The sequence below is a fragment of the Meriones unguiculatus genome, chromosome 18 (genome assembly GCF_030254825.1).
Source record: "Meriones unguiculatus strain TT.TT164.6M chromosome 18, Bangor_MerUng_6.1, whole genome shotgun sequence".
Classification (NCBI taxonomy): domain Eukaryota; kingdom Metazoa; phylum Chordata; class Mammalia; order Rodentia; family Muridae; genus Meriones; species Meriones unguiculatus.
In genome coordinates this window covers 55694324-55720150 of record NC_083365.1, presented here as the reverse complement: position 1 = coordinate 55720150, position 25827 = coordinate 55694324, and the positions used below count along the sequence as shown (strand labels likewise).

At 42.6% G+C, this 25827-nt stretch overlaps 1 non-coding gene across 1 annotated transcript; it reads left to right on the top strand.

Annotated features, from left to right (window-relative positions):
• The first annotated feature begins 12215 nt into the window (after positions 1-12215).
• On the top strand, positions 12216-12347 carry LOC132649142 (small nucleolar RNA SNORA17). The gene has a single exon (XR_009587571.1). It is a non-coding gene; the product is annotated as a small nucleolar RNA SNORA17 (small nucleolar RNA).
• The last annotated feature ends 13480 nt before the right edge of the window (positions 12348-25827 follow it).

Sequence of the window (25827 nt, the reverse complement as noted above, 5' to 3'; positions counted from 1 at the left end):
ACAACTAGGAGGTCAGCTGTGAGAAGGTGTCTTCTAAAAATGACAGGGAAGGTAAATCGATGAAATCTCAACAACATGGCTGTGTAAGCAAGACTCAACAATGACAACACCAACTGACATGGAGGGACTCTCTACAGGCTCCAATCATAGATGAAGAACTACAAATAATTATCATCCTGATCAAAATGCCTCTGTCACCCATCTATTATCTATAAGTGTGTGTTGAGGCTAAACACGTCAGGATTTCCTAGTGGCCTTTTGGCTTCTAGGCTAGTTTCACTGAAAGAACTATTCTGTATGATTTCATCTTCTGGTATTTCTAGAGCTTGCTTTATTAAAAATAAAAACTATTATGCAAAATAGTTTTTAAAATGCTCACTATGCATTTTGAAAGAACGTACACCCTGCTGTTGGAAGCAGCTTCCTCCATATGTCAATTAAATTAAGTGCATTAATGGTATGCTTTAAAACTTCATCTGCAGCTACTGAGGTTTCTTTTTTTTTAAAGTTTATTATTTGGGTTTTTCTGTCTGTGTTTTTTTCATAATTTTCTTGTTTATTTTAAGATTATATTTTAATTACATTCCTCTCTTCCCTTTCCTCCCTCCATTCCTCCATATTCCCTTGCCCACTCTCCTTCAAATTCATGACCTCTTTTTCTTATTAGTTATTGCATGCATATGTGTAGTTGTACATGCATTTTCCCCCAATATAACCTGTTGAATCCATATAAGGTTACTTGTTTGTATGTTTTCAGGGCTGTTAGCACCGGACAATCAACTGGTGTGCTCTTCCACGGGGAAAGCCACTTCTGCCTCTTCCGGCATTCCTCGGTTCCTTGCAAGTCTTTGTACAGGGTTGAGGCCTCACCTGCTTTTCCTTGCTCAGTTTGGCTTTTTTGCTGGTGTCATCCTTGTTTGGCTCACATTTGGGCAACCTTGTTTGTGAGACTTTATTGGTGTAACTTCTGGTGTTACTGAGAGACAGTCACACAGGAAACTCTCTGACCCTCTGCCTCTTACAAGCCCCCCCCAACACACACTTAAAAGCAAATTTCAGACCTATAGTAAAGATAACCATACTACAATCCACAGACACAAAGAAGCTAAGTAACAAGGAGGGCTCTAGGGTGAGTGTTGGAATGTTACTCAGAAGGGAAAATAGAATAGACAGCAGAAGTAAATGAAAATAGGAAAATGGACAGGAGGTAGAATGGGGAAGGAAACAGGGTGGGGATCAGATGTGGAGAGAACGGGGCTGGGAAAGAGCTAAGAACAAGATGGGAAACTGAGATGTCATCTCTTTGTCAAGCTGGAGGCCTGAGACAAGATAGGCTCCTGGAAGGAATTGGGTGTGGCTCCAGCTGAGACTCTTAACAGAGGGGGACATGAAGTGACCACCTCCCGGGAAGGACTAGTGGAAGGAAGGGTTCAACAACACACCGACAAAACCTTTAATCCAAAAATTACCTTTCCTACAAGAAGTGACCTTTGATCCAAAATTACCCTGTCTACAAGAAATCCAGGGAGAAAGATGGAACAAAGACTGAGGGAATGTCCAACCAACAATTGGCCCAATCTGAGATCCACTCCACGGTAGAGCACCAGCCCCTGACACTTATTCATGATGCTCTGCTCTGCTTGCAGACAGGAGCCTATCTTGACTTTCATCTGGGAGGCTCCAGCCAGCAGGAGATTGAGACAGATGCTGATACTTGCAGCCAAGAATGGGGCAGAGACCCAGGGGTCCTGTGAAAGTGTTGGGGGAAAGATAGAAGGACCTGGAGGGGACAGGAACCTCAGAAGAAGACCAACAGAGAGAACTAAGCTAGACCAACGGGGACTTACAGAGACTAAGATATCAACTCAGGACCATGCATGGTCTGGACCTAGGCCCCCTGCACATATGTGGCTGATGGGCAGTTTGATCTTCATGTGGGGTGCCTAGAGAGTGGAGGGGGTTGGGGACTGTATCTAACATAGACTCTATTGCCTGCTTTTAGGTCAATTTCCCCTGGTAGGGCTGCCTTGCCTGGCCTCAGGGATGAGGATATGCTCAGTCCTGATACGACTTGATGTCCTGGGGAGGGTTGATACAGGGGGAGAGGGATCCCTTTTTCTGGGGGGAAAGGGAGGGAGAAAGGGTGAAGGAGGGGTTTGGGGAAGAGTGGGAGGAGACTGAAATAAAATTTTTAAAAAGTCCTTCCCATTCACCAATTAGGAGTCTAGTAGGTGATCTCTCTGTCTCATGTGGAGTTTCATACTCCTGTGGAAAAGAACCCTCCCATGGTAATTGTATCAAATAAATGGATTATAGTGCAAAGACATTTCGAACAGATCAAAAGAACAGGACAACTGACCACATGCTCTTACCCTTCAGCAGATAATCTTGCACTTTCATTGGAAAACTATTTCCTGTGATGCTGCTTTCAAATGCAGCCAGTTAAAACCTAGAGAAACTCCTGGGAAGGTGTAAGCACCCATGAGCTTATGAATTGGATATTGAGATTCCACTGTGAGTGTTGTCTGCCCACGGATCTCAGTACTTTCTTGTGCAAGGCAGTTCCTCTACTCCTTGCCCTTCCCACTTGTGCATTAACAATGCTCATTTTTGGCTATTAGGGAACTTCCACTTCAGGAAAGCCGCCCTCCTAGAGCACCTACACCAGATGCATCTGTCATCTGTATTTACTGTCAACTGAAACTCACACCATTGCCAAGACAAAGCTGCTGTCTAGAACATATGTTTTCTCCTTGGGGTCTTGATTCCCAGCCAGTTTGGCATCTTAGAACATAGCGGAAATTAAAAGGACGGGATTTATTGTTCTACCCTCCTTAAAGTCTCTTTGCATATGAATTTCCAAAGAAATGTAAAATAAACTAAGATTTGACAACCATGCACCAAACAACCACAAGAATAACTGTCATCCTTACAAATGCCTTCTAATACCAACATTATCTTCTCATTTACAGACAAAAAAAACACCCGAAGGTTTAAGAGCCCTAGGCAATCACCTAGTGCCACAGAACTAAATGTGATGGAGCCAGAGTGTGAATCCAGGTGGTCTGACTCCAGAATCAAGCTCTTGCTGTTTCACAGTACGTTCCGTGGAACCCTATGCTAGATCACAGGGGGGATAGAGAAGCTTCCATCTTCCTCTCACTTGGTTTATTGGCAGCAGCTTCACCAAAGATGAGCATACAAGCCATAACATGGCTATGTTTCTTTATAAGTGTGTGTGTCTGTGTACAGGTACACATGCACGCATGTGTGTGACATGTGTGCACATGCATGCGTGCCTGCCTGAGTGTGTGTCTGTGTACTGTGTGAATGCATTTCCTTTATCTTAATGAATGCTTAGGAGGGAACTATTTGTCTGGTTTGTTCCATTTCCTCTGAACATTGTAACTCTGCCTCATGTTCAGTATCTTTTCAATATGCATGCTATATTGAATTGTCCCAGAGCTATCTGAGAGTCCCAAATCTGAGCGCTCGTAATTTGCTCCCATCCTTTGCACAAACTTACAGGTATATCCCATCTATAAATCATTAAATAAAGAAGAAAGCATGTGAAATTGCAGATTTTCATCTCTCCCTCCATTCCTTCAAATCCAAAACCCCCAGTTTCATCTCCAGTTCTGTAGTAGACAACGCTACAGGCTCTCCTCCCGGCTTGCCCCATCTCCAGTGGACACATAGATCTTCCCTCCAAACTTCCTTCCCCCAACTCTTGCTTTATCCCAGCCCCTAACTCCAGCAGGCCTTTCCTAGGAACCCACAGAACACTCCAGCTAGGAAAGTAGGTAGGTAAGCTAATAGCAGATCTTTACCTCTCCACTCATTCCTCCAATCTACCCTCCCCAGTCCTATTCCCAGTTCTCTAGCAGAACATCTACTGAGGTCTCCCTTTCTTCTCTGAACCCTATCTTCAATGCACCACATAGGCCTTTTCCTTCTCCCAGCCTCCAGCCAAGCTGGACAAAGAAGGAGGTAGGCCAGCAAAACATATAGACAAGCTTCTAATCTTCACTGTCTTCTCTCTCCTCCATATCCAGTTCTCAAAGACTCATCCCCAGCTCTGTAGCAGAACACCCGATGTCTCTCTTCACTCTCTACCCCCATTCCCAAAGGGCTAAGTAAATCCTGGCAGAACACCCTGCTTTTCTACCTCCTGTGAACCCCCACAGCACCATCCCCCCAAACTAAGGACACTGTCATTTGGATAAAGCAGTAGCCTACAAAAATGACAATTTTTAAATAACCAACTACACAACTGATAGAGGGCTAATATTCAAAATATATAAATAACTCAAAAAAATAGACGGACATCAAACAAACAAACAAACAAAAAACCACGAAAAACCCAATTAAAATGAGGTACAGATCTAAAACAGCGAATTATCAAAAGAGGAAACTCAAATGGCTGAGAAACACTGACATGTTCAATATCTCCAGTCATCAAGACAACACAAATCAAAAGTTCTCTGAGATTTCATCTTACACTTGTAGGAATGGCCAACATCAATTAAACAAGTGACATATTATGCTGGTGAGGATGTGGAGCAAGCAAAACACTCATCTATTGCTGGTGGGAGTGCAAACTTGTACAGCCACTTTGAATAGCACTAAAGAAGTTCCTCAAAAAATGTGGGAATCGATCTATCCCAGGACCCATCTATACTACTCTTTGGCATACACCCAAAGGTCACTTCATCCTACCCAGCTTGCTCAACTATGTTTATTGTTGTTCTATTCATAATAGCCAGAAGTTGAAAAGAACCTGAATGATCCTAAACACATGAATGGATAAGGAATATGTGGTACATTTACAAAATGGAGTATTACTTGGAAATTTAAAAAAAATAAAATGAATCATGAAACTTAAAGGTAAGTGGATGGTCCTTAAAAAAAAAATAACCCTAAGTAAGGTAACCCAGACCCAGAAAAACAAATATGAAATGTTTTTACTTATATGTGGATATTATCTGTTAAGTCAATGATAATCTAGTTATAGTCTATAGACCCACAGAGGTTAGATATAAACCAAGGAACTGGGGGGGGGGGGGGTTTGTGGAATGGACATAGATATCCCTAAAAAAGAGAAAAAATAGTTAAGAATAGAAAAGAATAGTTAGGGTTAGACTGGGGAATGGAATGAGGGGATCAAGTAGAGATGGGGAAGAAAAAGGGGAAAAGGGAGAGAATACATGGAGAGACAGCTAAAATTAAGGGCCTTTTGAGGGGGAGTGTAGAAACTTTAATACAGCAGTTATTCAATATATAGAAATATTTATATATTTGAAGGCAATCTGAATAAAATTTCCAAAATAATGGGGGAAACAAAGCCCAACGAGACATCTCTTGTCATCAATGACTGGGTTACATCTAACTGTGTTGTTGGCCAATGGGGTCCCATGGAAACAACCAAACAACCCAGATTGTTGCCAAGACTATAGCTTGCTCTCCACAAGCTGATGGCAAGGTTCCATTACTGAAGATAACACATACACAACTCAATGAACATGGAGAAGTCAAGTTGGTGACCATATAGAGCCTTCACTCCTCCATGCTATCATCTTTGGTACATGAAGGTGCTCTTCAGGCTACCAAAGGCATAAATACTAAACCAACCACAAATCTTTTGGTCTACAATGGTATTCTGCCTGCAAGATATGCTAGGGCAATGGTGGCACAAAGTCTGTGAAAGTAACCAACCAATATCTGATTTTATTGAAGGGCCACTCCACAAGATGAAACCCATAGCTCACACTGCTTGGGTGACCAAGAACCTGAGACTACATAGCCCAAGGAACTAGGGTAAAACCAAACTACTGTCAAAGAAAGAAAGAGAGAGAGAGAGAGAGAAAGAAAGAGAAAGAAAAAAAGAAAGAAAGAAAGAAAGAAAGAAAGAAAGAAAGAAAGAAAGAAAGAAAGAAAGAAAGAAAGAAAGAAAGGGAGAGACGGGGAGGGAAGTAGCAATTATATGACCCCTAAGGACATTCTGTTTTACTCATAGGATAGTACCTTGAACAGCCATTGTCAGAGAAGCTTCCTCCTGCAGCAGATGAGAACAAATACAGAGACCCACAGCCAGACGTATGCAGAGAGTGAGAGACCTTGGAACACTCAGCCCTAAATGGGATGTCTCCATGAAATTTCTCCCCTTGGGGCTAGGGAACTCTGTGGAAGAGGAGGAGGAAAGAGTGTAAGAGCCAGAGGGGATAGAGGTCAACTTGGCCAACTGCTGGTTAGTAATACTGCATAACAAACAGCAAAAGCTCTGTGCCACTAAGCAATTCCACTGTTTGATTCCTGTGCTTTAGCAGCACTCTGCTGATTTCTGCTGGGGCTTTTCACATACATTCAAGTCAGCTGGGAGCCAGCTGGGATGCTCTGGGTTGGGCTGGGCTCACTGGAGCAGCTAAACTAGATCTATTCTGCTCCACAAGCCTCTAATTCTCTTCCTAGACGCACAGACCTAGCCTGGACAGGCTCCTGTCTTCTTATGGAAATTAACACAGTTTACAAAAGCAAGCAGAAACATGTCAGGCTGCTTAAGGCCAAAGAACTCCACGCTGCATATGCACTCTGAATACTTTTATTGTATCCTAGTGGGTGAAGCGAGACACTGCAGGATAATGTAGAGAAACACATCCTTCAGGACATGTTCACAAAGTCCCAAGGCAAAAGGAAGGTTTTCAACAGTTACAAGGAAGGGTGAAGGGGCAGAGGGAAGTGATGTGATCATTTTTGGCAGTGATAGCCTCCTGCCCATAAATACCAAAGCTGACAAAGTCACACACATTTCTTATCTGAGTTTCAGAAGTTGATAAGCAGAACTGAGCAGGTGTGATTATTACTACTCGACTGAGATGTGGGGTGGGGGAGGGAGTAGGAGAGCACAAAGGACTTAAGAGACCTGTTCCAAGATGCAGACCGTGAGGTGAGTGTTGGAGAGTCAAGCCTGTACTACAGCAACTCTTGGTGGGTGCTTTGTACAGCTCTACTGTAGGTATGAGGCTACTGTAGGCATGAGGGTAGAAACACAGGGGAAACCAAGGGGATGTGAGATGGAAAAAGAGCCCTCAGCAGTGTGGTTTCTAGCCCAAGCAGCAACTGCTTAAGGCCTTCCTCCCTCCCCAGCATCTGCCCCGGTTTTCTAGGAGTCTTACCAGGAACCCCATTTCTAGAGAAAAGACATGTACTTTGTGCAACCCATAGATCGTGCGTTTTACCTTATTAGAGTTTAATTCTCTGCAAGGGACCTCCAGAGCCTCCCTATGCTCTCATCAGAAGAGAGAAAAGAGGAAATATTTCTTAACAGTCTTTACAGATATAATTCGATAGCTACCACATTGGTATATATGTCTAATGTTAAGAAAATTAGTTGTAACGTACCCTCAAGAGGCCCATATCCAAACTAGAGTATGGTTCACCTCCTTTCCCCAGCATCTTCTCTTAATTCTCATGATTAAAGTCTGAAGTGGATGTTTCTGGTTTCTTTGAAGACTCCGTTTTGTCATGTGATGTTTTGCTGTGAGCTGTCTCGTGCAAGGGGCATGACTTTGGCCAGATAGGCAATCTGTGGATGGACTTTGAGGAGAGGAGATATATAGAGGCGCGCACACAGTGAGGTTCTTGTGCTTTGGATCAACATTGCTGTGCTGATCTTCATGCTTTCTGACACTTGACTTTACAGAGAGAAATATTCCAGAGAACTTCTTGGGGCAATCCAACCGAGACTTGCAGCTTTTGCTGACCTGATTTGTGTTGCTGCTTGGTGTTGGCCTTTGGACTGGACTGTTGGTATCCTGATGACTGAGTTTGGTACTCCCTTAAAGAGCCATTCTCCCTAATTAGCAAGGAGTAGACAAAAGAGGTCTACAGTGCTTTTCCCTACTAATGTCCTATCTAAGGTTGGGGGATTCGAAGGGAGGTAAAGGTGTTTAAGAATCCTAAATAAAGTAGGTTTGATGGAAAACCTAAGCCTACAAAAGTGTATTTTAAAACATCTCTAGTAAAATCTCCAACTCTGCTTCACTTTGAATAATCTTGAAATTCTTTAGTGCATAGAAGTCACAAGCCCTGGTTAGGCTTGAGCCAAGGTCCCTGAAAGATTAACAGAACTCCTCAGCTGCTGTGCGTGACAGTGTTGAGACTCGTCTGACCCTCACTGCTGACATGCACAGTGTTTGTATGTCTTTGACAAAAGGCTAGGCCAATTCAGAACAACTCTTAATACTGGACTTATTGGAATAAGAATAATATTGAAATAACCAACCATACCTAAACATCTGGGCGATTGGCTTTGGCTGGTTGCTAGGCTACAGACATAAACACGAGTGCTTCTTGTTTTCAGATAAACACATTAATTTGTAAACTGATTGGGTCAGGCATGCAAAGAATAATGAAAACTTGGGCTGCCTGTAGCACTGACATGCAAACAACCTCATGCTGAAAAACTACTCATGGATTTTCTGTCTTCACTTGGCTAGGAAAAAGACTAGTTGAGGTGATGAACTGTAGCATGTTGGAAGCAATTGGTTTAGTAAGGCAAGTGGTGTTAATTTAGAAATATCAATACTGCTACCCTCCTGGTGGATTAGTAGAGAGAACAACACTGGATCTCCCCACTGACCCAAGGGGATGATTGTTTGTTTCATTGACACAATGAATGCCTCATGGACATGGCACTTTGAAAAAGTGAGCTTTGATCTTCTTACCAGAAGTGCAGGTTCTTAGTGCTCTTTGTTATCTATACACGGAGGGAGGAAGCTCGAAAATCAAGGTCACCTAGCAAAATGTTTAGGGGAAAGACAACTCTAGTAGAAATTGTCCTGGTGGCCTCTGCCACTCCCACCCAAAGTTAGGGCCACTGATGTAAGATCACAGAGCATTCTGCACTGCTGTCCTGATGTCTGTGAGTTGCAGTTTATTATCTGACTATCATTCTACAACCTACCCAGACAGATTACCTATGAGTATGGTCCAGTCTGTTTGTGATTCAACTCTTATGTGCTGGTATCTACAGCATTTGTCAGATGGAAGAATGCTGTCAACGTTAGCATTTCTACCCCTCTGTAGCATATTATCTGGGACCCATAAGAGAGAGCTCTGGGGTGAGTATTGGGGATACATGCTTTTCATTAGTAGCCCTGCCTTGATTCCTAAAGGCTTCTCCTCTGTCCTGTTACAGGCAGCACTGTACTCTGTACTCCTGAAACAGCCCTTTATTGTCCTTCACACAGATCCTGAGGATACTACAACCCCATCTGGTCCATCCCATTGCACACCTAAGCCCAACTATGCTCCCTCACCAACTAAGATATTTCATCATCTATTCCCCAGTGAAGCCTTACTCAGATCCAAGACTAGGCCATGTATTCTCATCACAGTCTCAAAAAACTGCCTACTTCTCTCCTTGGCAATACAAACTACAGATTTTCTTTTTCTCTCTTTGCATATGTGGTGTATATGGGCATTCACATGTGTGTGGGGAGGTGTACATTCATTCATATCCATGCACATGGGAGACAGGAGGTTGAAATCAGGTTTCTGCCTCAAACACTATTCATCATACATGATGAGGCAGTGCATTAGTTACTTTTCTGCTGCTGTAATGAACTATCATAAACAAGGCAATTTATGCAAGAAAAAACTTGGGAAAACTTACAGTTCTAAAGGGCCAAGAATCCGTGATGGTGGAGTCAAACTGGATGGTGGCAGGAACAGGAAAATGAGAACTCACATCTTTAGACTGGAAGCCTGAAGCACAGAAGGGGAAGCAGAAATGGCTTAAGGCTTTGGAACTTCACACACACACACACACACACACACACACACACACACACACTTGCCCCCTCCTCCAGTAAGCTTCACCCCAAACAATGCCACCAACTGGGAAATAATTGTACAAATGCCAGAGCCTGCGGGTACTTTCCTCATTCAAACTACCTCAGGCAGGGTCTCTCACTTGAACCTATCACCCAGCAATTCATCCAGTCTAGACAGGCAGCTTGTTTCAGCCATCTCGCTTTCAGCAACCATGTGCTGTGAGTGCAGGCAGCCCATACCACCTGCCTGGCCCTGTGTGTGAGGGACTAGAGATGCAAACTTTACCGGTTGAGACATATCCTCAGCTCTTGTTTTCAGTTTGTTTGTGTCATCACGGATTAATGACCATGTCCCTCCTGAACTAGAAGTTCCAGGAATGCTTCGATTGTGACAACTTTGCCCATTATTTAATATCCATGAATTTCTTTTCACCATTTAATACCCAGGATTCCCCAATGAGGTTGGCATTTTGTCAATAAATACCGAGTGAAGCAGTCAATGAATGAAATATACACACAGATATTTATTACACCTCTTACTCTGTCTGGGAATATGCCTACAGGTGGTAGATGTGGCTAACCGAAAACTTTATGTTGATATGTCAGGACATTTTTTCTTGCTTGCTTGCTTGCTTTCTGTCTGCATAATACATGACAAGAATTTTCACTCCCTAGAGACTATCCCTGAAGATATTTTGACTAAGAATAAAGTTCTGGATGAGGTGGCACATGGCCACAATCCCAGCATTTTTTAAGCAGAGATAGCAGCAGCTTCATTATCTGAGGCCAGCCTATTCTACATAGTGAGTTCTAAGCCAGCCAGGGCTTTAAAAAGGTGAGGCAGGAGACCCAGAAAAATTGCTCAGCGGGTAAAAACACATGTCACCAAACTTGAAAAATCTGATGTTGATCCCAAGAACCTTTCTAGTGGTTGTTGTCTTCCCTCTGCACACAATGTCACAAGAGCAATCATACACATATATGCACACTAAGTACTTGGTTTTTAAAACCCCAATAAAGCGAGAAATGATCATAAATACCTATCTTCTGAGAGACTTCTTTTTTGCTATCAAATGAGTCATTACTGAGCTTTGTATCTCGACATTTATCACAGTTTATCACTCATATTTAAAAAACCCCTTCGCACGCCCACCCTGCCACATATGGCCACTGCTTGTTTGCAAAGAATGCCGATTTGCTTTCAAACAAAACCACTCCCGTATGTTCATGATTCACCCCCTTCCTGCCTTTGCTTCATTTGTCTTACAGTTGGAGTTTAATTCTGAAGCTGTTGCTGTGACAGGAAGCAACTGGGAGAAGGAGGGATTGAGGCAAGGGGGTCCAGAGGGCTGGGGAGAACACAGAGATAGTTTAGTTATATTGCTTTCTAAGCTTGCAGAAGAGCTCCCAGCCTGTTACAATGGACATCCCTTTAAAGATACATAAAATTCCTTTTGAAAACTCCTCCTGCTAGTTAAGGTCAGGGAATTGGGAAGGCATGGGAATGGAGAAGTGGTGTCCAGTCTCAATGTGTGAGAGCCTGAGGCACCTCCTAAAAAGTTTATGTCCTATTGTGACAGATAGTTTTGATTTGTTGTTGGCTTGACACAATCTAGAATCACTTGGGAATCAATGGGGGAATTATCTAGATCTGTGGTTCTCCACCTTCCTAATGCTACAACCATTTAATTCAGTTCCTCATGTTGTGGTGATCCTCAACCATGAAAGTATTTTAGTTGCTACTTCATAGCTGTAATTTTGCTAATGTTATGAGTCACAGTGTAAATATCTGATATGCAATGTCTCTGATACATGACCTCTGTTAAAGGGTCATTCGATCCCCCAAAGAGCTTGCATTACACGGGGGTGAGGGCCACTGCTCTAGATTATGTTGGCCTGTGGGTATGCTTGTGAGGGATTTTCTTATTTCGGTTGATTGACGAGAGAAGACCTCCCATAAGTGTGACAACCTTTAGGATCTATTTTCTTAGTTTTCAAATATACATTATAACTAACAATAATAACCATGTTGTACAACATAGTCAGGTGAAACTGTGTGTCCTTGACCCCTAGTCCCTGACAAGGACTCAGCTTCTACTAACTTGAATTTTTGTAGGTTCTTTGTATCAGGGAGATTAGGCAGTTTGGCTTTCTGCACCTGGCATCTCTCAATGGGCCTTTATTCTCCGGGTTCATCCATAAGCCATGAGTGAAAAGGTCTCTTCAACAGTTCACTTTTACACTGAAATAAGTTTAATGAACAACAAAATTTGGTTGCTTTTTTCCTAACTTGGTGGATTTTTTAACTAGGGAGATTAAAAAAGTTTTTATAACTTTGGGATATGGGGATGTGGGAAAGTGAGATTTAAGAAGAGTGTGTTCCCTACCCCCAGAAACACTGCAGGTGCGGCTGCTGTGTTGCATGTGCATCAGCAGATGGCAGAGGAGAGAGAGACTATGTCTAGGCTCAGTGCTCTGACCTGTGACCATCTGAATGATTAGTAGCCCAACATTCCCTGAAAAGAAGAGAGCCTGAGATGACTACCAGTCCAGCGCCAGGATGGGGGGCTCAGACAGGGAGCTAGCCTGAGATGACCACCAGTCAGGTGTGAAGCGGGCCTGGGGCGGGGGGCAGACCTGGCTGAGATGACCCCTGCCCAATGCCATAATGTACGAGCAGACCACTCCTGAGATGACCTGAGACACTCAGAGACTCAGAGACTCCTCTAAGAGTAGCAAGTAAGTGGTGGAGAAATGGAAGAGAAAGAGAAACAGAAGGATATGGACACAATGAAGAGAGGCAGAACTGCAGAGTCGAGGGTAGTGAGAAACAGCCTGATGTGAGCTGTCGGTGATTCCACCTGGGACCATGGTGGGACCGTGACTATGCTGCCACTGGCAACCCTGGCGAGGTCCATGGCTCGGAAGCAGCAGGGGGTCTGTTACCATCAAAAGCTAGACAGATGCCTTTGGTCTTGGCTGCCATTATATATCCCAGGGATACATTAACGTCTGGGGGCTGTGCAGAACTGGCCCCACCCTTCACCTGGGCATCATGGAAGAGCTCATCCTGGGGGCATGAAAGCAGGAGAGCTGACCAGCTGCAGTACGCAGGAGAAGAGCCCCACACACTGCAGGAGTTGTGGGTGAGAGGGACCCTGAGGATACGAGTATGGGAGACCTGGCCCTGCCACTTGTCTTCTCTGCAGCGGCATGGATGGGGGAGAGACATCCTCCTCCCCTCTTTCTCCAGGTGGGAGACTGGGCCCTGGAGTCATGATAGGAGGAGACCTGGCCCTACCCCTCATTAGTTGCGGCACTGAGGGGAGCAGGCCTTGCACCTCACCTGAGCAGCACAGTAGAGCTTTGAGGGTTGCTGGTAAGCTGGCCTGATGGTGTGAGCATGGGAGAGGTGGCCCCCGTTGTCCCTTGCCACCTACAGCAGGCAAGAGAGCTAGCCCCAAGGTCATTAGAGTGGGAGAGCTGGCCCTGCCCCTGATCCACTGCAGCACTCAGGAGACCTGGCCCTGTACCTCACCTGCACAGCACAGAAACGCTGACCCTAGTTCCACACCCTGAGGGTCTGGTGTGGAAGAGCTAGCCCTGCTTCTTGTCTGCTGGGAGGTGGCCCAGGTGAGGAAGAGGCACCTTCCTCCCCTCCGTCCTCATCTACAGCAGGCAGGAGAGTTGGCCCCAAAGTCATGACACTGAGCTAAATGGCCGCATTGCTCACTAGCTGCAACAATTGGGAGAGTGAGCCCGGCATCTCGCCTCAGCAGCAGGGTAGAGATGGCCCTTGTAGAAGGGGTTGCTCATGAGCAGGACCCGACTGTATGAGAGTAGGAGAGCCAGTGGGCTGACCAGCTCTGATAGCTCTCAGGCCTTGAATTGGCCCACCCCAACATCTACCCCATAGCTGAACTGCCAGAGTGTACAAAGGGGCTGGTCCTACAGATCAAAAACTACAGGATCTCCATGACACAGGGCAACAACAAGATATCTGAGAGGAGTCCTGGTGAGGTTCCAGTATCCATAAAGTATCAGAAGCCTCATACCAAACCAAGAGTCACTGATGTGTACATTTGCAAGCGAAGACGTATGGACAAAGGGTATACCATGGGACACTCTGTGACTCATGACAGCGTCAACAACTAATTTTTTTCTCTGTTGGGAGGATGTTGCAAGGGTGGAGGGCAGCTGCGAGAGAGGGTGAGATGAGTGGAATTGGGGTGCATAATGTGAAAATCACAAAGAACCAATACAAAACTTTTTAAAAAATAGTGGCTTTCTCATGTGTTAAAATAATGAAGAAATTTTTTATCACTGTAATTGAAATTTCACTGTGAGGACAAGTTAGCTTTTTTTATTATGTAGAAATATTATTTTGGGGGGTGGGTGATTTTTTCTTTATTTCTTTATTTCTTTTTATTACAGTTTATTCACTCTGTATGCCAGCTATCGCCCCCTCCCTCCCTCTTCTCCTCCCATGCTCCTCCCTAAGTCCACTGATAGGGGAGGTCCTCCTCCCCTCCCATCTGACCCTAGCCTATCAGGCCTCATCAGGACTGGCTGCATTGTCTTCCTCTGTAGCCTGCAATGCTGCTTCCTCTCAGGGGGTAGTGATCAAACAGCCAGCCACTGAGTTCATGTCAGGGACAGCCCCTGTTCCCCTTACTAGGAACCCACTTGAACATTGAGCTGCCATGGTACATCTGTGCAGGGGTTCTAGGTTATCTCCATGCATGGTCTTTGGTTGGAGTAACTATTTACATTTTTCTACCTATAGATGTCCAGTTAGTCCAGCACCATTTGGTGAAGATACTATCTTTTTTCCATTGGGTGGTTTTGGCTCCTTTGTCAAAAATCAAGTGTCTGTAGGTGTGTGGGTTTATTTTGGGGTCTTCAATTTGGTTCCACTGATCCACCAGTCTGTTTCTATGCCAGTACCATGCAGTTTTTATTACTGTTTCTCTGTAGTACAGCTTGATATCAGGGATGGAGATACCTCCAGATGATTTGTTGTACAGGACTGTTTTAGCAATTGTTGTTTTTTGTTTGTTTGTTTGTTTTTGTTTTTCTATATGAAATTGAGAATTGTTCTTTCAAGGTCAGTAAAGAATTGTGTTGGTATTTTGATGGGAATTGCATTGAATCTGTAGATTGCTTTTGACAGGATGGATGGTCATTTTCACTATGTTAATCCTACTGATTCATGAGCATGGAAGATCTTTCCGTCTTCTGATATCTTCAATTTCTTTCTTCAGAGACTTGTAGTTTTTTTCAAACAGGTCTTTTACTTGCTTGGTTAGAGTCACACCAAAGTCTTTATGCTATTTGTGGCTATTGTGAAGGATGCAGTTTCCCTAATTTCTTTCTCAGCCCTTTTGTCTTTCATATACAGGAGAGCTACTGATTTCTTTCTTTCTCTCTCTCTCTTTCTTTCTTTTTTTTTTTTTTGAGGTAAATTTGTATCCAGCCACTTTGCTGAAGGTTTTTATCAGCTGAAGGAATTCTCCAGTTGAATTTTTGGAGTCACTCATATATACTATCATATCATCAGTGAATAGTGAAACTTTGACTTCTTCCTTTCTGATTTCTATCCCCTTGATCTCCTTTAGTTGTCTTATTGCTCTAGCTAGGACTTCAAGTACTATGTTGAAGAGATACAGAGAGAGTGAGCGGCCTTGCCTTGTCCCTGATTTCAGTGGTATTGATTTAAGCTACTCTCAGTTTAGTTTGATGTTAGCTATAGGCTTGCTGTATAGTGTCTTTACTATCTTTAGGTATGTGCCTTGTATCCCTGATCTCTCCAAGACTTTAAACATGAATGGGTGTTATTGTGTGTTGGATTTTGTCAAATGTTTTCTCAGCATCTAAGGAGATAACCATGTGGTTTTTCTCCTTCAGTTTGTTAACATGGTGGATTACATTGATGGATTTATGCATACTGAACCACCCCTGCATGTCTGGGATGAAGCCTACTTGGTCATGGTGGATGATATCTTTTCTGTGTTCTTGGAATTGGTTTTCAAGTATTTTATTAAGTATTTTTGCATCATTGTTCATAAATGAGATAGGTCTGAAATTCTCTCTCTTTTTTTTTTGGTTGGGTCTTTGTGCAGTTTAGGTATCAGGGTGAGTGTAGCCTCATAGAATGAGTTTGGTAATGTTACTTCTGTTTCTGTTTTGTGAAATAGTTTGAAGAGAATTGGAGTTAGCTCTACTTTGAAGATCTGGTAGAATTCTGCACTGAAACTGCCTGGCCTGGGCTTTTTTTGGAAGGGAGACTTGATGACTGCTTCTATTTCCATGGGGGATATAGGACTATTTAATCTATTTACCTGATCTTTGTCGCGCGCAGCCTTCACCGATAAGGATGACGCGGCAACCGAAGATTTGTCCAGCAGAATCTTTATTATGAAGCTCTTGTAGGTAGATGGAGAAGGACCTCAAGCCTTGTGAGTGCTCTGCTTAAATAGCCCGCAGGGCTACGTGCTCGTCTGTAATTGGTGCTCCGCACAATACCCAATTAGCATGTGTTCTCTGATAGGGAGAGCACTCAAATCCATATTAGCATCCTGTGGCGCATGCGCTGCTGCAAGATACAGCACTGACAAGAAGAACCAGGAAACAGGAAGCCAGCGCCATCTTGTAATGGCGAATGCGGCTCCCGACAGATCTTGATTTAATTTTTGTAAATGGAAAATTGTCCATTTAATTTAGATTTTCAAATTTTGTGGAAAATAGACTTTTGTAGTAAGACCTAATAATTGTTTGGATTTCCTCAGCATCTCTCATTATGTCCCCCTTTCCTTTTCTGATTTTGCTGATTTGGATAGTTTCTCTCTGCCTTTCAGTTAGTTTGGCTAAGGATTTGTCTGTCTTGTTGATTTTCTCAAAGAACCAACTCTTGGTTTCATTGATTCTTTGAATTGTTTTCTTTGTTTCTAATTCATTGATTTCAGCTCTGAGTTTGATTATTTCCAATCATCTACTCTTCTTGGATGTGTCTATTTTTCTAGGGCTTTTAGGTGTGCCGTTAAGTTGCTTGTATGAGATGTTTCAAACTTCTTTCTGAAAGCACTTAGTGCTATAAACTTTCCTTTTAACTTTCCTCCTGCTTTCATTGTGTCTCACAAGTGTGGGTAAGTTCTGCCTTCATTTTCATGGAATTTTAGGAAGTCTCTAATTTCTTTTTTCATTTCTTCCCTGACCCAGCTGTCATTGAGTAGAGAGTTGTTTGGTTTCCATGTGTGTGTGTAGGCTTTTTGTTATTTCTGTTGTTATTGAGGTCTAGTTTTAGGCCATGGTGATCTGATGGGATACAAGGGATTATTTCAATCTTCTTGTATCTGTTGAGCCTTGCTTTGTGCCTAACTATATAACCAATTTTTGAGAAGGTTCCATGAGGTTTCCAGCCCTTTACTCTGAAGTAGTGTTTATCTTTGTTGCAGAGGTGTGTTTCTTGGATGCAGCAGAGTGTTGGATACTGTTTCCTCAACCATTCTGCTAGTCTGTGTCTTTTTATTGGAGAGTTGAGTTGTTGATGTTGATTGATAATAGTGATCAATGAATGTTAGTTCCTTTTATTGTGGAGTTGGTGGTGTTACTGTGTTTCGTTGCTTGTTTTCTTTTAATTTTTTTTTTGTTATGAAGTTATCTATATCCTGTGTTTTCTTGTGTATAGTTGATTTTGTTAGATTGGAGTTTTCCTTCTAGTATCTTCTCTAGGGCTAGGTTCTGTATAGCTACTGCTTAAGTCTAGTTTTGTCCTGGAATATGTTGTTTTCTCCATCTATGTTGCGGAACTCTTTGCTGGGTATAGTAGTCTGGGTTGGCATCTGTGGTCTCTTAGAGTCTGCATGACATCTGCCCAGGCCCTTCTGGCTTTCATAGCTTCTGTTGTTGAGAAGTTTGGTGTGATTCTGATAGGTTTACCTTTATATGTTACTTGGCCTTTTTCCCTTGCTGCTTTGACTATTTTTTTCTCTGTTCTGCAGATTTGGTGTTTTGACTATGATGTGACAAGAGGAGTTTCTTTTCTGGTCTAGTTTATCTCGTGTTCTGTGGGCCTCTTGTATGTTTATGAACATCTCTTTCTTTAAGTTGGGAAAATTATCTTCTATGATTTTCTTGAAAATATTTTCTAGACTTTGGAGTTGCAAATCGTCTTTTTCCTCTATTCCTATTATTCTTAGATTTCATCTTTTCATGGCATCCTTGATTTCTTGGATGTTTTGTGTTTGGAACATTTCTGATTTTATTTTTTCTTTGAGAGATGTATCAATTTCTACAATTGTATCTTCAGCACCTGAGATTCTCTCTTCCATCTCTTGTATTCTATTGGTGATGCTTACCTTTGTGGTTCCTGATCTTTTCCAAGTTCTCCAGATCCCGGGTTTTTCTCTATTTGTGCAGTCTTTATTGAGTCTAATTCTGTTTTCAGGTCTTGTACTGTTTCCTTCATCTGTTTGAATGTGGATTCCTGCTTTTCCATGATGGCCTCTATTTTTTTTTTTTTTTGTTTCCTCTCTACTTTCCCAGCAGCACCATCTGGCAACTGCTTCCTACATCTTACTGGCCATAGCACTTTCTTCCTTGGCCACATACAGCCCATGGTGATGCCAGTGTTTGATCAGTTATATTGCCACCTTAAACAAAATTTATGATTCTGTTAGCAAAAACAAAACAAAATAAACACAATGGTAAAGGATTTGGGTTGGCTGTTAATACTGTGTTAATTCATATTCTAACTTCATTTACATTTACATTAATTGATGTTTTCCAACCATTTGACTTCTTTGACCTAAACAGCACATGCCCATTAACTCTGATATAGATAGCATATCTAATACTCAGCAGGCAGTATTGGCTCCTGGTTGCTTCTCAGCAACTTGGAGGTCACTTTTGCTATATTAAATTGATCGAAAGCCCCTAGCTTTCCTTTGTACTTGTGTGGCATAACATTTTGAGAGACTCAAACTCAATCTTCAAGTAATGCCAAGGCCACCATTTTCTGAGCATGAACTCCATGAATACCCATGAGATTTGATGACACATGTACAGACCACCAATGGCCTTTCCCTCACCTCATATCACTGTTTTTATGATAAATAAATACTCCTGGGCCCTATCCTGCAGGATATATGCCTATTTTCACAAAATTGACACTTCAGGACTAAACTCTCTCACAAAAACTTAGATTCATGATTGGCATGCTGTGTAGTAAGCAAAATAGATCACAAAACTTACCTTGTTTTTTCCTAGTTATACTGTCCACTGTAAGAGAAAAGCAGTCAGAGATAAGAGCTTGAAGCCCAAAAAAGCACCACACTGGGCTGCCCAGGAACCAACGAACACAGAGGATAGAGTCAAAACCACAGCAATGGCAGCATATGTACAGGCAAGGTGGATCTGGTACCATGCCCTTTGGGAAGTGAAGATTAATGGAAATCCAGAGGACCTACAGCTGCTGTGCTTAACCCTGGGAAGCTGGCAATGGCTAGAACCAAGCTGAAGCCTAACTCCATAGGCAGAGGCAGCTGTGCTGCTTTCGCCAGACCTGGGAGAGGATTGCCTATGCAAACTTAGCTGAGTAATTCCAGTTGATTTATGCACATATAAAATCCACCCTACCTTTACTTTTTAAGTGCCTCAAATCCTTTATGATTTATACTCAGGGGCCACGGTGGTGGCTCCCGTGGGGAAAAGTGCTCACCATGCAAACCCGAGGATCTTAGTTTGGATTTCCACAGCCCATGTAAAAGGCAAAGTCAGTGGAATACGTCAGTAACTCTAGTGCTCTCTGTACAGTGACATGATAAATAGAATGATAAATAGAGATGGCAGAAGCTTTTGGAAGCTCTCCAGCCAAAGTAAGCAGTTTGACAGAAACAGCAAAAGATATCCTGCATCATCGAGGTGGGAGGAAAGAACCAACTCCTAAAAGTTGCCTTCTGATCTCTGCATGCTTGAGCAATGCTCTCCACTTGTCCTGAGGCTGGAAAGGAGCTGATCTCACCTCCTCTTCCTTGCACACAGGCAAGGCCAGCATGGGTCAAAATACCTGCCTGAGACTCACAGTTACAAAAGTAATGCAGAGACTTGTACCTAGTTTCTTGGGACCTTTCATTTCACCTCAACACAAGTGAGAAACTGTGTAACCGATGCGTTAGTATTTAGGGGACCCTGAGGCCACTTTCTACCAGAGATTTAATTCTCCTTTAAGATGTTTTAATGATCACATTAAGGTCTTTTTATAATAACAAATTGGTTTTCTTTTGAAATTACATCCTGAATCTATGATTACTTTTGAAAAGTTAGAAAATTTACTAGGAACTAGATATAGGCACATTTTCATTTCACTAATTGGCTAAAAAACCAAAATGAAGGAAATAATGTCTCCAGATCCATCCCTATAGACCCCTCTTCCCAGCAGTCATCAGGAGGTGACCGCAGAGGAGGCAGGGTGACCTGTTACACCATGGTTCTGCATCTCAGCCTTCGCGTGTTCCTCTGGGAAGCCTTCTGTGACGTAGTTCTCTGGATGAAACCCCCCAATGCAGCACACTTAGAACTCTGCTCCTGGCAGCGACAGACTAACTGCACGTGGACCAGCTCTTCTGTGGTAACCAATAATCGCCCTTATTACAGCTTCCAGATTCCGAGAAAAGGTGGCCTGTGTCTGTGATCCAGAAGAGACACATCCTCACCTCTGGCTCTTTACAGGCATGGCACAGGGAGCAGGAGATCCTGCTGAGTGGAGACAACAGAAATCAGAAGACTGAGCAACAGGGACATGTTGAATGTGAGGGGTGAGCTTCCTTAGGAAAGGTTACCAGCAAGGCTCTGCAGAAGGACCTCCTTGGGCTTTGTACTGAACCCCATTCCTATGGCAAGATTCACTGTGGCTGATCAAAGCACACTGGGGAGAAGAGACTGCAACTCCTGGAGCCTGAAGAGGCCCAAAGAGGTTGAAGTGATGAAACAATAGCATTGACTCCCACACCCAAGAGAGAACCTGGAATGCCTATTCTAGACCTCTTCTGACAAGGCTCTCATCAGCATTTGAGTACCAAGATCATGATCATCTGAAAGGAGATGAACTGACAACCATAACAAAATTAAATGTGCTAGCAAATAAGGCAATACAACATAAACGACCAACTCAATGATGCGGTATGCATAACTTGAGGCATGCAGTAAGTAATGAACAAGAAGAAGATGTGATCTCTAAACAAGAAAAAAGGCATCTGATTGACAGGTCTAGCAATGACAGAGAAGATGGAATTAGCAAATAAGAATTTTAAAACAGATACTTGTATGTATGTGCAATGTGTGTGTTCATGAGATGCACTTGTGTGTGTGGAGGCTGGAGATCAATCTTGGGCTCTCTTACTTGTGTGGCAAGCACTTTATAGAGTGGATATTTCACCAGCTCTAAAACAGCTATTTACCCTGACCCCACCCACACACAAATGAGCAAAATATTTAGCAGCAACTTCACCAAAGAAGATATGTGGGGGCTGGTGAGACAGTTTCATGGACAAAGGCACTCGTTTGCCGTCAAGCGTAATGTCCTGAGCTTGATGACCAGAACCCACGTAATGAAAGGAGAGAGCCAACTCCTGCAAGTTGTCCTCTGACATCCACAGACATACTGCGCTATCGGAATGCCCCCCCACACGTAAATAAATGTGATTTAAAATATGCATGTAGACATTAGCAATTAGTCATTAGAGAAGACTTAAATCACAATGCAGTTTCTTCAAACAACTACGCTGAAGCTTTTAAAGGCTGACAAGGATGTGGAATAACTGGGTCTCTGCTATCTCTTGGTGGAAATAAAAAATGTCATAAGCATTTGGAAATATTGTTTTAACATTAAAAAAAATAAGATCTATGCCTACTATATGATCCTGTTTCTCCAAGAGAAAATAAAACATGTGTCCATGCAAACATACGTTCATACGCATCAATACTGCATTAAAGTGTTCCAGCATAAGGAAGGTTGAGAACCACTGCCTTAGCTCTTGAGGCATCCCTCAGATTCCAGCCAGCTTCGAAGGCTTAGGAGAATCCATTTCCAGTTTGCTGTTAATGGAATCTAAGCTAGCAGAATCCAACGGAGCATGAATCCTGTGATTCTCATCCTCCCCAGTCCTGACACACTGGAGACTGTTATAACCTGGGGAAAGAAGAAGGGGAAATGCTTAGATAGACATTTGGTCACAACTGCTTTCTCCAATTCTGTCAATAAAGTGGGCTTTGGAATGTTGTTTCCCTTGCTCCACATCTAGTGTCTCCCCACAGTAGTGCTGTCAATAGTCCTACTGTGAGCCATTTCTCCCAGAACTCCATTCATATTTGAATATATTTCCCTTTATAGCATCACCTATTCCCTTCTTTCACTGAAATTTCATTTTTTTTCTTGTCAACTGATTTTTTTTTCTTTCAGTAATTTATTTTTGCAAACTACCATATGGTTTTGTCACCGAGAGACAAAGAGGCATCAAGGCTTCACATGTCAGTCTGAATGAACCAACTCTCATATGCAGACTGACCAATGGCTGACAGATTTGCAAACCAGCAGCACTACTGGTTACTGAATATGGCGTGCATCTGCAGTTGACAGTGCTGTATAGGCTGAAGTGCTGGTGAAAGTTTGCTCTTGACGCAATCACTTAGAGCCACCACACTGTGGTCACTGAAACTTGATCATGCAAGCTGGAAACTGGTGCTTTTTACTGAAGTAACTGAAATCCAGGCTGATCCAAACTGTGTGCTGATGATTACCTGTAATCTTTCAGAATGCAAGTACATGTTTTTTTTCCATAGGAAATTAGAATACAAAGAATTGGTAATTGGAAAACACTTGAGTAGGCTTAGGCATGTTAATTCCTTCATTTTAGATATAGATTGGATTTTAAAATCAAATAAATAAATCAAACCAGGAAGTACTTTAGTCCTCTGTGCTCACGCTCGGGAGCAAGGGAAGGTGGAAGCTTAACAAACATTACGACCCCCAGATCCCTCACAGGAAAACTTACAGGTTTCTGCAGTGCTAAGTGATTAGGGAAATAAGCCTGTGTCCTCTCTTTGCCCATGTCTGTTCTTCTCCCAGACAAAGTTCTTCTTCTTGTTGCTCTTCTTCAGGCCGTTCTTAAGTCTGGGACACTGCTGTTGGTTTCCAGACAAGGAACAAAGGGACCCCGAGATCAGAGGTTCAGATCCTGAGGTTCCATTTCCCTCAGGAATAGCTAGAGTGCTTTGGGGAAAGGCCATGTGCTAGGCAAAGCTCGGCTCCCGGTCTCACCAGGGAAGGTGGAAATGAGTTTGCCACTGGTTGTGCAATAATCTCTTTTAAAATAAGATTTTGGGTATCAGACAATATCAAAGTATTACAGCTCTTCGGTAAAGCTTCTGTATTAACGGCAGGGTTGGGGGCAACCTTGGGTTGCAGCCCAAACACAAGCCTGGCAAGTCTCAGGCCCAGCAGGCCTGAAGGCAAATCTGTTGGGGCACAGGCCTGGAGGCCTGGTGCAAGCCCAGTGGGTGCTTTGCTCAGCAGCCCCCAGTGCTGCTGGGAGTTCAGTGGTGAATCTTCAGAGAGAAGGGAAGCCCCCCTCCCCCAAAATAAATATTGAATCTCAGGCAGCCATGGTAGAAAGCTGATGGTATCACAAGAAGCACCTTTATTTCATATGATATCAGGGATTTATAAACCTTGGGCGGTGGAAGGGGTTTTAAGGGTGAATGTGTTTGCTATGCTGGGGCCAGAGATGCTAAGGATACATGATTTACATGTAGTGGTTCAGTACCGCATTTACATGCAGTAGCATGGTTCTATCACAAGGAGAACACAGTATTTAATTATCCTATGGGTGGGGGGAATCTCCAGGTACAATTGAAGGTCATTTGCCAAAAGCTAAGATCTCCTTTAGCATAGGGTGGAGTATTTCCAAGAATCCCCAGGTGCTTGCTGAGCAGGTTTCTTATCAGGAAATGGTCTGGCCTGTAATTTTCTTTGAATGCTAAGTGATGCTCCTTAAAGGATCTGCGATCCCCTAAATCAGGTGAAGAGAGAACCATTCTGAGCATAGATTAAGCTCAGAAACTATATGGAAATGTCAAACTTTGACTTTACCATCAGAGTCCCACAAGACCCTTTGCTCTTCTCACTTGAGACCCCATGATATCTTCAAAATGCATAATCTCCATTCCTCCCCTCTCCCAGACTTTCACGGACAAGGCCAGAGAGGTCTTCTGATTCAAAAGGGACTGGAGGTGAAGACGTTTATGAACTGTTGTATGGGTGCTGAGAACTGATCTTGGGTCCCCTGTGAGAGCAGTCAAGTGCTCTTAATCACTGAGCTACCTCTCTAGATCTATTTCTTGGTATTTTTATGTGCATCCCTCAAATGAACTCCTTTTAATTTGACTATAATTAAAATCTTGCTACCAAATACCAATTATGGTCTAAGTGGAAAGCCCTAGATAAATGTTAGAAACACCAAGGTGAATAAGACATTGTTCCTATCCTTGATGAAGCCTAGTAAGCAAACAGCATCATGGAAGCTTCAAGAATTCCTCTGCACACAAGGAGACAGCTTCCTAGAAGAAGAATCACTGAAGAGAATGTCTGACAGATGTGAAGAGAGACTGGGCCAGGTTATTGTACAACTGTGAGAGTATTAAGTAAAAGTGAATCTTGGGGGGGGTTATGAAAATATCATGTTTAGGTTATGAGTTCTTTCACATGTACTTTTCTGCTATTTACATGCAGTATATGAGATCATCAAAAGGACACTAATATATAGTTTGTACTGGATGTTGTCAACCCACTACAGAAATATATTACCAAGAGACATGCATCCCACCTCCCTCTCTTTTCATTTGACATGAAAAAATTTATTTGGAATCAAAATTTTAAAAACATATGACAATTTCTAAATAAATGTTTGTTTGGTTGTTTTTTTGTTTGTTTTTTGTTTTTTTTTTTAACAACTAATTCATTTGAAATTACCAGACTGATCTTATATTATTTCTTCAGGAGTACAGATTTTTCATGACTTCATTTAAATTTGGCGGGAGGGAATATACTCATGTCTACTTTGCCATATAGTTGTTTAAGCTTAAAAATCTCTCTTACTGAACCTGAGGATTTCCAGTTTGGTAAGACTAGCTGGATAGTGTGGTCTGGGAACCCTTTCAGTGGATTACTGAAAAGTTAGCAGGAACAATTTAAAGAGAGAAAGAGAGAGAGAGAGAGAGAGACTTTACAAGCCAATTTGAATAAGATGCAGAATCACAAAGTCTAAAGAACAATTTACTTAAAAAGCAACAAATCAAGTAATCCAATTAAAAAATGAGGTACAGAGCTAAACACAGAATTCTCAATAGAGGAATACTGAATGGCAGAGAAACACTTAAAGAAATGTTCAACATCCTTAGTCATCAGGGAGATGCAAATCAAAACGACACTGAGATTTCACTTTACACCCATCAGAATGGCTAAGATCAAAAACTCAAGTGACAATACATGCTGGAGAGGATGTAGAGAAAGGGGAATCCTGCTCCACTGCTGGTGGGAATGTAAACTTGTACAACCACTTTGGAAATCAATCTGGTGCGTTCTCACACAATTAGGAATAGTGCTTCCTCAACATCCAGCTATACCACTCCTAAGCATATATCCAAAATATGCTCAAGTATCCAACAAGGACATCTGCTCAACCATGTTTGTAGCAGCTTTATTCATAATAGTCAGAAGCTGTAAACAACCCAGATGTCCCTCAACAGAGGAATGGATATAGAAATTGTGGTACATTTACACAATGGAATACTACTCAGTAATTAAAAACAAGGAAATCATGAAATTTGCAGGCAAATGGTGGGATCTAGAAAAGATCATCTTGAGTGAGGTATCTCAGAAGCAGAAAGGCACACATGGTATATACTCACTTATAAGTGGATATTAGACATATAATATAGG